Source organism: Aethalodelphis obliquidens, unplaced genomic scaffold (genome assembly GCF_003676395.1).
Source record: "Aethalodelphis obliquidens isolate GAN/ISIS:26980383/991018 unplaced genomic scaffold, ASM367639v1 scaffold62, whole genome shotgun sequence".
In the NCBI taxonomy this organism is placed as follows: Eukaryota; Metazoa; Chordata; class Mammalia; order Artiodactyla; family Delphinidae; genus Aethalodelphis; species Aethalodelphis obliquidens.
The window spans coordinates 10,444,794-10,456,995 of record NW_020838006.1 but is presented as its reverse complement, the minus strand read 5'-3'; the positions used below and the strand labels follow the sequence as shown (position 1 = coordinate 10,456,995).

Genomic DNA, 12,202 nt, shown 5'->3' with positions numbered 1-12,202 from the left:
TTTTAAACCAGGATTTGACTTTTCAAAACTTTTAATTATTTTCGCATAGGCATTCACAGGTGGTACAAAGGGCTTTTCTACAGTCCAAGGCAGACTCACCCCTGGTCCTACTCTGGCCGCTCTCTAGGAAGCAGCATCTCTACCCAGCAGCACCTTAGGCCTGGACCTGCCCTCACCACAGCATTGGTGCACCAACCTCCTGGCCTGGGTTCTAGCCCCTCCAAGGGTAGAAATCACCTTATAAACATCCACTGCCCTGGGGTGAAGGAGCCTTTGCCCCAGTGAGGAGGAAATGGCTTAGTTTGGAACTTCCCGGGGGAGGGGTGATGAGGGGCTCTTCACCTACCCAGTTTGGAAACCATTGTTCCCATGTGTCTAGAGCATAATGGATCCTAGGACATAAAGGGACAACTGTCCAGGACTTTTATTTTCCACTAAGGAGGCCTGTCTCTGTGGGCAGTGGTTGCTCCTGTCTCCTGGTGCAGGAACTATTTGTGGGGGATGAGTGACACTCGCCCAAGTCCAGAAAACTCTTGGAAGAGCTGGTTTTCCATCCATATCCCACATCCCATATGGCGGGCAGCCGTATGCCTGCCCCTGGGAGACAGAGTGGATAATGAAGTGCTGCTAGGACCTTCCTGAAGCCCCATCAGACCCTCCCTGCACGAATGGCAAGGCCTTTGTCAATGCCCAGAGTTTGTGCCCTGTGTGGGGATATTTTCCTTATGTCTCCAGCACACCTGAGAGTCTCTGGAGGAGCCAGGAGTACGTATTTAGGTGTCCCTGCCTCTGTGGGGTGAAATCTATGCCATACCACTCGGGGTGGGGGGAAGGGGAGCATAGTGGTTAGGGGTACGACTCTGTGTTGGACCACCAGGGTTAGGATCCTGACCACTTACTTCCTGCACGATGGGTAAATTACTCTTCTCTGTGCCTGCTTCCTCTTCAGTAAAATGAGGATCATCATAATAATACCACCTCATAGGGTTGTTGTGAATGTTGTTGAGACAATCTATGCCTAAAGCACAGGGACTGGCATATAGTAAGTGCTCATGAAACACTAGTTGTTTTTGTTGTTGTTATCATATGATTATCTAAGCCCAGAGTTATGGTTTGCGTGTGTGTGTGATTGAGAGAAACTGATTGATTATGATGCAACTCAAAATGGGAGCCAAGGCAGCACTTCAAGGTGCCTTGTCGAGACAGGACAGAGGCCAGGGGACTTTGGGTAGAGAAACAAGGCTGGAGATGTCACAAAATGCTGGAGGAGCAGAAAGGTGCACACCCAGACCTGTTTGTAGCTCAAAGCTTCAGCACCACCGCCAACCCGTTTGTATGGTTGGTAAGGGAAATAGTCTTCATTTTTACTGCCGTCTCCACTACCTGCTCTATACGCTTGGGTTTACAGTCCCAGAGCTGTGTGTGTGTTTGCACATGTGCATCCACATCCACAGCCCCATCAAACCTCAGACAGAGACTGCCCCCAAGGAGGCTGGGCAGACAGGGAGAGGACAACAATAATGGTGGAGAGGAAGCAAGGTAAACTTGGATTTTGGTTTTGAGACAGTTGTAAACTGGAAGCATCATAAATCTCATCTATCCCCATACCTCTCCTGCAGGAGCCGGAGTGGGTTGAGGGATTGGTCTCCGCCTGCTGACGGGGGTGGCTCCTCGGCATCTCAGATGGCAAAGGGGTGGCCACTTGCTGGATTTCAAGCAGGGGACTTTCCTGGGGAGGGCGGGGAGGGGACTGAGAAAGGAAACATGCCATGGTGGAGGAAGTTGAGTCTGTGAAGCAGCATTTGAGTCTGAAGTACGGGTACCGAGTATTGGTCTCCACCTTGATCGTCCACATTTACCCTTATTCAGGGCATCTGTCCCTGTCCTGTCTGTAAGGTGCCACCCTCCTGGGTTTCTGGGTGCAGGTCTTTGTGCAGAGGCCAGTACTGGGTGTCCTAGATAAGTTTCCACCAAAATGTGGCCTCTCCCTGCTGGCTGACGCCCAACACTGTTGCCCCTGGGCTTCTCCCTGGATTATTCTCCAACTCCCACCTTCCCCTGATTGTTCCCACTTATTCATCAAGTCTCAGACAAATGGCATTTCTTCAGCAAAGCCTCCCTTACCCCAGGACACTCGTGCTCCTCTGCCGTAAGCTCTCTGAGCGCCCTGAATTCTCTTTCAGGCAAACGGGACCTGCTTCCTCCTGGGTCATCTAACTCTCTCTTCTCGTTGCTCAGCCTATCCCAGGCTGGGGTGGGAGCCCTCCTTTGTTCACCAGGGCACAGTGTATGTCCTTCCACTCTGGTTTCTTATTACACTGGGTTGTAATTGGCTGTCCATGTTCCCCACTAATCTATGAGCTCCTTGACAGCAGGAACTGCATCAGTCAGCTATGGCTGCAATAATGCTGCATAACGAACCATCCCCAAAGGTCAGTGCTTAACACAAGCTTGTTTTTCTCTTCCTTAGTTTTGCAGGTCAGCTGGCCTTGGCTGCAAGCCGTAGGTTGAATCCAGGTCTGCTCCACGCGTCTTGCATCCCTTTGAGACCAGTGGCTGCCTGGAGCATGCTCTTCTCATAGTGAATGGCAGGAGCTCAAGAGAAGCCCACCCATGCAGGCACTCTGCTCACATCACACCCATTCAAGTTCTGTTGGCCAAGGTAAGTGACATGGCCATGCCCCAAGTCAGGGAGGCAATGAGGTATCTTGCACCCAAGGTAGAGGGGGAGAGGGATGAGTACAAGCTACATGATAATCTAACTCCTCGCAAGGGCCATGGACTATGTGTCTTTAAAACCCCAGTATTTAGCATGGGACCTGCCACAGGTGGGTATTCAGTAAAGGCTGAATGAATGAACGGAGACGAGCAGAGGGTTGTGTTCTCTTTCCTAGGGATAACAGGGATGCGGGGCTCACAGATTCCCCTCACGGAAAGATGGTATCACACGGAAGTAAGTGCTCGGTCTGGAGACTTAATTTCCTCTCTTCCTCTTATTGACTGTAGCCTTGGCAGGTTACCTATTTGAGCCTCTTTTTTTTTTTTTTTTTTTCCCTATAAAGTGGGAATGATGATACCTGCTTTATCAGGTTATTGCAAAAATTAAATGAGATTATCTGTGTAAAACAGCACCATGCCTGGAGTTTCATAAACACTTGTAAATGCTAGCTGATATTATTACTGATACCAATATTATTATTACTGCTACCATCTTGTATTCTGTCCGTCAGGGAGAAAATGAACTGAGTTGCAGTCAATTAAATAGAAGAGGATCTGCTGATTTGGGCGTTAACACTTCCAACCTGACTCAGGTTTGACAAGAGCCTTGAGTATTTCCCATAATAACCTAGACCTAAGAATTGTGGGAAAGGGTTCTCCCTTATATACCTGAGAAAGGGTGACAGGCAAGAACCTAAATTTTCTCTCCCATGCCTGGGTGTGGAGGGATAGGGCAGAAAAGGAAGAGCTTATCTAAGGACATCATGGCATCCCTCTGTCTAACACCTCACGCTGTCCTGCAGGGAGCAAACGAATGCAGCTTTGGGGGCCATTCGGTTAGAGGCCAGCCGTAGAGTGGACACGGGGATAAGGTGAAATTCCTAATCGTGTCCCTGGTGCTCCAGGTGGGTGGGCAGGGTGATATTTCCGAGCCCCTGGCCAGATCTCATTTAAATGGTGGGGACACTCTGTACCTGTAGCAAATCCTGCTGGAAAGGCATGATCCAGGGCGGGTGGGGACCGTGGACCAGCAGGGAGCTTCCTGGTCAGCGTGGTGGAGTCAAGTGGGTCCTGGCAGGCAGGTGAGCAGGGCAGTCTGGGATGCTGCTCTTATCACCGCATCCTTGGAAGACTGTGTCCCTCAACCAAGTTGGTGTGACAGTTATGGAGAGAGGGTTAAGCTAGATGCACTGGGGTAGAGAAGGGGCCAGGTGGGGCCTTGGAGGTGATGAACAGGTGGCTTCCTTCTGCCACAGCCATTGCGCCATGGGAAGCAGGGCAAAGCAGGGAATGAACATGATCCCATGCCTGCCCCTTACCAGCTATGTGACAAGGGCCCATTGTTTCCTTTCCCTGGGCTCAAGGCCCTCATCTGTTTTCTGGAGAGGTTAGATTCCATCCTTTCACTCAACAGATATTAGTGGAGGATCCGTGACGAGCCAGGTGCTATTCTAAGGCCTTGGAGATCTACCTATGAAAAGGATAAAAGTTATCAATGAACATTAGATTTGGCCCTATATAACAGAAAGCCCAAAGAACAGCAGCTTAGGTCAAATAGGGGATTTGCTTATTTGTGTCACTTAAAGAAGTCTAAAGACCACAGATCAGAGCTGGCACAGTGGCCTCATAGTCACTAGGGACATGGGCTTCCTTCCCATGAATCCTTGAAAACATTTTAAATAGTTGTTTTAAAGATCTTGTCTAACTCTACCATCTCTATCTCTCTATGCCTGTTTCCACTGAATTTTTCCAAGACTTGGGTCACACTGTCCTGTTTCTTCATATATCTAGTAAGTTTCAGCTGGCTGCGGTACATTTTGAACTTTACATTGTTGAGTGCTGGATTTTGTTTAAAGGGTGTTGGACCTCTTTATGGCAGGCAGAGAAGTTACTTGCAGGGCAGGCCTTTTTTAAAGCTTTTTAATTTTCTTAGGATGGGTCATAAGTAGGTTTAATTCTAAGGTTAGTTTAGCTCCGCTACTAAGATGTGACTCACTTGGGGTATCCACTGAAAACCCGAGAATCTGAGACATCTCTATTCCAACTGATCAGAATTTGATCGTCTCTCAGCCCTGAGAACTGTTTTGCTTACAGCTCCCTGGTTTTTCTTTCCGTAGCTTCCTGGATCTTCATTCTATGTTTATTAATAATCAGCAACAGAGGCAGGGGATCCCTGTTAAGTAGCATCTCTCTGTCTAGTACTATGTCTCGAATTTCCAGCCCCTTCATCTTTTCTGAATGACAACTGCTGTCTCTTTAACTCAGAAAGAGCTGTGCTCTGCTTGGATTCCCTTCTCTGCAGAAAACACCTCCAGACAGAAAGCCAGGGTGATAAGAGGCTCATCTTGTTTGATCTTTTTCTCAGAGATGAGTGTTCCCTAATGTCTGAAAACTGCTGCCTTGTATATTTTATTCAGTTTTATAGTTCTCAACAGTGAGAAGATAAGCCTGGTCCCAGTTACTCCATCACGGCTAGAAATAGAACTTCCTAATATATTTTTAACACCCATATCAATTAACATTATTCTGGCTATACAGTTTAAAATTTTGAATTAAAAAATTAATCAAATACTGATCTACTGAACTATGACTCGTAAAAATTGCACACACAGGTACCTTCATGATGTGGTACTAGTCACCAAGGAAGATCGCAGTTTATGGATTAATCTGTTCCTAAGAATTCCACCTCATTAAAATGCACAATAGATTAAAATGTATTCACAAGAAGCACAAAATAAGATTGACTGTGCAAACAAGTGTGGTTTTAAATGCATTTAAAACAAGTCACACTTTCACAGGCATTTCAATAAGTCTGCTAGGGTCCCACAGGAGGTGAGAGAAGGGGGTACAAGCAAGTCAAGTTGGTGGCAGATGTGAGAATGGAGTCAAGAACTGTTAACTCATTTTCATAGATTGTCACCTAGGGGATTTGGAAAAAACGGATCCAGAAAATTCTGTATTAAATATTTCTTCACAGATTCTGTCAGGCCATAGCTTTATCTGTTCTGAGGGAGCTACCATGAATACAGCGTTCACAAAGGAAATCTGTTTACATATTCCTGGAAGGTTTGGAAAGTTTTTAGTTTTTGCTTTGTCTGGAAGTAAACAGACACTGTGTGTGTGTGTGTGTGTGTGTTTTAAATCTTTCAAAACCTCTTTTCTATTGAAGGCAAAATCACCTGTGAATTTTTCCTTCTCTGACATCCCAAACATCTCCTTAACATCATCTGGACTAACGACATCTCCACCCTCAACTCTCTATACGCTTCCCTTTACTACCATCTACAACTGGCCTCAGGGCCTTTGCATATGCCTGGAAAGCTCCTCCTCTCCTGCCCACCCCCACTTTGCTTGAATACCTTGTCATCTTTTTTTTTTTTTTCCTTGTCATCTTTTATGTTTCAACCTGACCTCCTCAGAGGCCTCCCAGGATCATCCAGTTTAATAACGCTATCCCTTTAATTCTTCCCTGCAATATCCTGTTCTTTTCCTTCAGAGAATGAATGCTCGTTTTTTCCTGGCCTGTTTGCCCTCAGATCCATCCCCCCTACCCTTCCCCTGGAGAACTCTGTACCTTTGGGGGACTGACTCCTGTGGACTATATTTCTCAGGCTTCCTTGCTTCCTGACATCTACAGAGGCTCAGCCTCTGGGAGGTACCGGTGGTTGTCAGAAAAGCAGGAGGAGGGGGCAAGGTCAGGTTGTCTCCCTTCTCTTTTGGCTTTGATTTCATCTGCACAAAGACTTAAGTTCCGCTGTGTCTTCCATTCATACTAGACATCCACTCGTTCCATGGTCCCAGTCCTCCTTGGGCAGCTCCTGTCTTGATTCTAGTTCCCCTCTCCCAAATGGCCCCAGGTGCTGGACTCTGATAACATCCCCTCCTCTCTTTGACCCTTCGCTGAATGGCTTCCTGCTGCTAATAATCTCTGGTTTCCTTCACTGTCCCAGACGTCTCAGCATCTCCATCACTCCTGTAAGTAACAAATCCCCTGCATTCGATCCTCTCTGACCTATATACTCAGTGATTTCTCTCTTCCTGGTACAGCATGTATCTCAAATTGTAGATATAAATGTATCAACTGCTGTGTCTTTTTTTTTTTAACATCTTTGCTGTGTCTTTTAATCTACTATCTGAATACCTCCCTCTCCCCTCCCACACACTCCATGAAAAAAGAATAATGTCTGTTTTCTTCATGACAGAATCTCTAACACCCAGCACAGTGCTTGGCCTTGGGTAGTTGCCCAATTAATATTTGTAGAATAAATGCTTGAAAGGGAAGGTGGCAGTGATGAGATCAAATTTACCATCAATCAGGTGACGTGAGTCTTTTCTTAAGTTCTATAGATTGTTGAGAGCAAATCTCAGTGAGCCATCCTTCACGGTTATGCAAAGAAAAAGTCTTACTGTGGGGAGACCAGAATGATGAGCCTTGATGCTATTATTGTTTTCTCTTTCTCTGTTCTTTCAAATTCCACTTTAGTGGAGAGAAAACTTTCTCATTTCCCATTTCAGCTCACTGAATTATTCATCAAAAATGTTCCACTGGTAGTTCCTCCTCTGTTGGAGTTTTGCAGTTCCAGAAACACTCTGCCCTGGAGTTGCAATCAGAGCAATTAGCAGCCCCTTCTGGGAGCCAGCTGGCCCGTACCCTCAGCTTCCCAACCTGGGCTGTGTGGATGGAGAGCCAGCCCTGCCTGGAGTCTGAGTTTTCTGCAGGGGCCAACCTGAGCTGGAAACCCCACTGAACCCCTGCAGACTCCCCCTCCTCCTTTGCTGGGACCAGCAGATCAAGCAACCATCCCCCCCGCAAGAGCTCAGGAGTTCTGCTAACGCCTCCCCTTGTCTGACTAGCTGATTCCTTTGTGCCTCAGTTTCTTTGGCCAGTGGGAAGGACAGCCCTTGCCTGCTCGCCTTGCAGTGTCGGTGGTGGGGTATGGGGCCCACCTTGGTCCTGAGCAATGTCCGCTACCGGGATTCCAATGGACTCTGTCAACTGAGAGAAGGTTCCTGCAGAAGTCAATTTGCCTGGAAGGATGATTTCTCTCCAATAGGCATTGCTGTTTCGTTATAAGTGTATTCCTGTTACACGACCTCCATCTCTGGTGTCTCTCATCTGCACAGACCCATCCTTGTGGGTTTGCATCTGTGTCCTGGTCAGAGCAGCGAGAAGATGAAATAGTCACACAACAGCGCTTTGCACAAAATAGGCGATAGCATACTTCCCACCATCATAGACCTCTCTGGGCTTTTTGTCACTTTGGGGGTCCTGTGTGGTACTGTCAGCAGGAGGACTTCTCAGCAAGAGGACACCTGGGGCGCCAGCATGAAGCTATGACTCTGTGATGCTGGGCCCCCCAACGCTTCTCCTTTGCCGCAAACCTGCAAACCACTTTTCTCCGGCAAACCGCAATTTCTCCTTTGCCAGCATCCCTGATAGGCTCTGCCACCAGGGGGCACTCGAGAGACTGGAAGGCTGGAGGAGGAGGATGCTTATCCCTGCCTGCTTTCTGCTCCCGTGAGCAGTGCCTCACGAGGCTTCTTCTTCTCCCCGACCTCAGCAGCTCCTTCCCAAAGCAGCCACGAAATCCACACTGCAGTCTTTCCATCTTCCATCTTGCAGAACTAGCTGTGCTGCTCACTCCCAGGCCAGAAACACTGCACAAGCCGTCTGGCATCCCCTTCTCAGAGTCTGGGTCTCAGCCCCAGGGGCAGCCTCTGAGCACAGAGACGCCAGCGCCAGCTGGCTGCCTCCTCCACCCCTCCCCCCCCCCCCCCCCAAGATACCTGTCAGGTCCTCCCTCCAAGCTTCTAAGTGTTTTAAGAATTCCAGTATTTTGCCTTGGTGCCCACCCAGCCCGAGGGGGAGGGAGCTGTTCCCTGCAGTTGCTACCTCTGTAATACCTTAGAGTTCTCATTACCTTTTTTTTTTTTTGGCCGCACTGAGCAGCTTGGGGGATCTTAGTTCCCTGACCAGGGATCGAACCTGTGCCCCATGCAATGGAAGCGCAGAGTCCTAACCACTGGACCGCCAGGGAATTCCCTCCCTTCTTTTTTTCCTTTTTTTGCAGTACGTGGGCCTCTCACTGTTGTGGCCTCTCCCGTTGCAGAGCACAGGCTCCGGATGTGCAGGCTCAGCAGCCATGGCTCATGGGCCCAGCCGCTCCGCGGCATATGGGATCCTCCCGGACTGGGGCACGAACCCGCATCCCCTGCATCGGCAGGTGGACTCTCAACCACTGCGCCACCAGGGAAGTCCTAAGTCCTTCCCTCCCTTCTTAATGTCACAGTTAACAATTCTTCCATACAATGTTATATGTCAATTATAGCTCAATAAAACTGGAGAAAAATTAAAATTCCCATTAAAAACAAATCTTCATATTAAATTCTCTCTGTTCAAATACCTAGTGGTTCCTGCCTGCTCACAGGACCCTAACTGATCCAGAAATGGGCACCAGGAGCGGAGGCAGGGCTGGTGGACAGCGGGAGACCATGAAGGCCGGCCGAGCCCGTCGTGCACAGAGGATGCCAGTCAGGGTGGGAGAGCAGTTGCAGACCACCAGTCAGCTGTGGGTGGGCCACGACCAGGTACCATGGGAGCACCCACGTGCATGACTCTTCACGGAGTCTGGGTCTTGAAAGAGATCGTGAACCTGGGAGCCACGGGCTCAGAGGGCCGGGGACACTTGGCCAAAGGAGCTTCGTAGCCAGGAAGCCCTCCGCATCACAGTCGGAGTGAGTGGGAGAGCCGATGAAGGCGCCGTCTGCTGGCTGGCCTGCGGAGAGAGGAAGAGACGCTCTTTCTAAGAGGGCTCTGGTTGCACTTGTCTCCTCCACGACCCTCAACGAGTTGTGTCTGCTTCCAGTCCCAGGAGTTGGTAGGGCAGATGGTCTGGGCGGCCCCCTGTGGATCACCCTTAAGCTCATGACTCCTTCAAGGTCAAGCTTAGGTGCTGCTGCATCCATGGGGCTCCCATTATAACACCCGCCTCACCATCATCTCTCCTCTCGCCGCACTTATAGCGCTGATGGTCAGTACCACTCATGGGGCCTGCGGAAGAGGTTCTGGGGGAATAGACATCGTCTCTACCCTCAGTGGGGTGTCAGTGTGAAAAAAAAAAAAGAACCCAGTAGTAACTAGCTATCTACCTATCTGTTATCTACTTATCTATCACCTATCTACCTATCTGTCTGTCTATCTATCAATCTATCTAAAGTAATGGTTCCTAGTAAGTGTTGCATAAGTAATAATTGAGTGAGTGAATGGATGAATGGATGGACATCTCCCCTAAAACTGTGGGACAGGCAGTCTGGGGCAGGGCCATCTGTCGTTGCTTCCCTCTTGCGTTCTAGATGCCTAGTGATATATGACACACGATAGTCACTTATCCTTGGGTGAGTTTATGACTGAGGAAATGAGGAAAGGTATAGAGGAAGGAAAACTAGAACGCATAAATGATCCAGAGATGCAAATCCTAAACCACCGTGCCCGCCCTGCGCCCGCCTCCTGGTACTCGCGCCAGGTGTCGGCGCTTCGGCCCCGGAGATGACTCTCCTGCTTCAGCGCCGTGCACCCCGCTGGCCCTCTCTGGCCCGGCTTCACCGGGAGCTGTAACACCTGAGCAGCTCCGGGACCGAGGAGCTGGTCCAGAGCTCTCTCCCCAAATGAGGGGAACCTTGGACCAGGAAAGCCCCAGGGCTCCAGAAGTTCAGAAAACAGAGAAAAGCCCTGGATGGGGGGTCGTGAGGTTGATGGGGAACGCAGTTCACCTGGGGCCACTTTTACCAGGCCAGGACCTGAAGGTGGGGCTAATCTCCATAATCTCGCGCCATCACTGTGTATGATAACCACCTGTGGAGACAGGCCTTGATGATGAAAATGAAAGGGCTCCGCAGTGTTGGTGGCTCCACTCGGCAGACTCCAGGGAAGCAGACACCAAGCCCCAGGTTAGTGTGTGGGACCTTTAGTAGGAGTGTGACTGGGATGGGGATTGACACCTGCGGGGGGAGGGGGAGGACACAGGGCAGCGGGGGAAGGTGTCTGCTCTGGGCTCTGGAGTCGGGCTCCTGAGTTGGGGGGAATTGCATGTCTCTGGACCGCTCAGCCATTGGATGTGACGGCCCCGGGGAGCGGCGGGACCTTGGATGGGCAGCTTGCCGTACCGGAGGTGCCTCTAGGAGGGCTGGCACCTGAGGGCATCTTCAGGCCTCACTCTAGCGACTTGGGGAGTAAATCGTCGTGTCTGAAGGGGAATTTGGGGAGCGCCTTGGAGAATGCAGCCCGTGCTCCCTGCTGTACGGCCCCAGGCAGGGTGGGGAAGACTTCTTTCCTCTTCCACCTCTGGTCATCCTCCCCAGGTCTCCGGGCCTGTCTCCTTCCCCGCCGCCCCGCCTGCAGCCTCGCGTTGCATTAGCCGCTGGCTGCCCCTATCAGAGTCTCCGGGAAGATAATCTAGCCGGAAAAGTGCGTGCGAATTACTAACTCAATAAGCGCTGCTAACCTCTCGATGTGCTGCCTCTCTGCAGAGATCGCTGCAGCCCTGCAGCCTCTTGAATGAATATGAAGGAAGCAGAATAAGCTTACTGAGCACAGCTCACAGGCCTGGAAGGGAGGGGACCCCACGGTTAGCAGCACCCCTCCTCCACCTTTGTTTTTAGCATGTGTTTTAGCACTGACAGAGGTAAGCAGTAAGAAAGCACAGGTCCTGCTCTGTGTTCAGCCTTCAGAACCTCAGCCCAACCCTCAATCACCTTACAAGCCCCACCTCGGAATCCATCTATGGACTGAATTGTCCTTCCTTCACCAACTCAGGGGAAGGGTACAAACTTTCATTTGTTTAAAGCAGGAAGTTTTGTCTGCTCATCCAAAACCATTTTAAAGAAGAAGAAAACTATTCCCAACATGCAACAAAATTAAAAGAGACTGTTCTAATGATTTATAAAAACGGCAGCTAGCACTTGCACTGTGCTGATTGTTTCAGTCAGAGTGTGGTTTTAAGCGCTCTACATACGTTCACTCACTTGATACAACTACTCTATGAAATGGTGATTATTATTATTGGTATTGTTGTTATCGTTATCCCCATTTTACAGGTGGGAAAACAGAGGCACAGGGAGGTTAAATAACCAGCTCACACAGCTAGACCATGGAAGAGCCAGGATTTGACCCCAGGGCCCATGTTCTACTAGGTCAGTTCAATTCAACACACATTTGTGGCAGGACAGCTTAGAGGGATTCATTTTTTCTTCCCTCCCCACACTTCAAGAAGGTAACAGAGCACTTTGTGTTTCTTCTCCTGGGCCTTTTCCAGTGCAGAAGGGAGAAACTGTTTGGGGACACCCATTCCTTCTGCTTTTTGTGCGAGGGTGCGCTATTCTGGAGAAATTAAAACTAAAGCTTTCTTACTGCTCACCTCTGTGAATGCTAAGACTGGGAAAACAAGAGGTGTGGGGTGCAGTTCCTAAGTGTGGGGATTCCACACTG

At 49.5% G+C, this 12,202-nt stretch overlaps 1 long non-coding RNA gene across 1 annotated transcript; it reads left to right on the top strand.

Annotated features, from left to right (window-relative positions):
- The first annotated feature begins 2,704 nt into the window (after positions 1-2,704).
- On the top strand, positions 2,705-5,892 carry LOC113610322 (uncharacterized). Its single transcript, XR_003429040.1, has 3 exons — positions 2,705-2,953; positions 3,231-3,311; positions 5,696-5,892. It is a non-coding gene; the product is annotated as an uncharacterized LOC113610322 (long non-coding RNA).
- Positions 5,893-12,202: the final 6,310 nt, after the last annotated feature.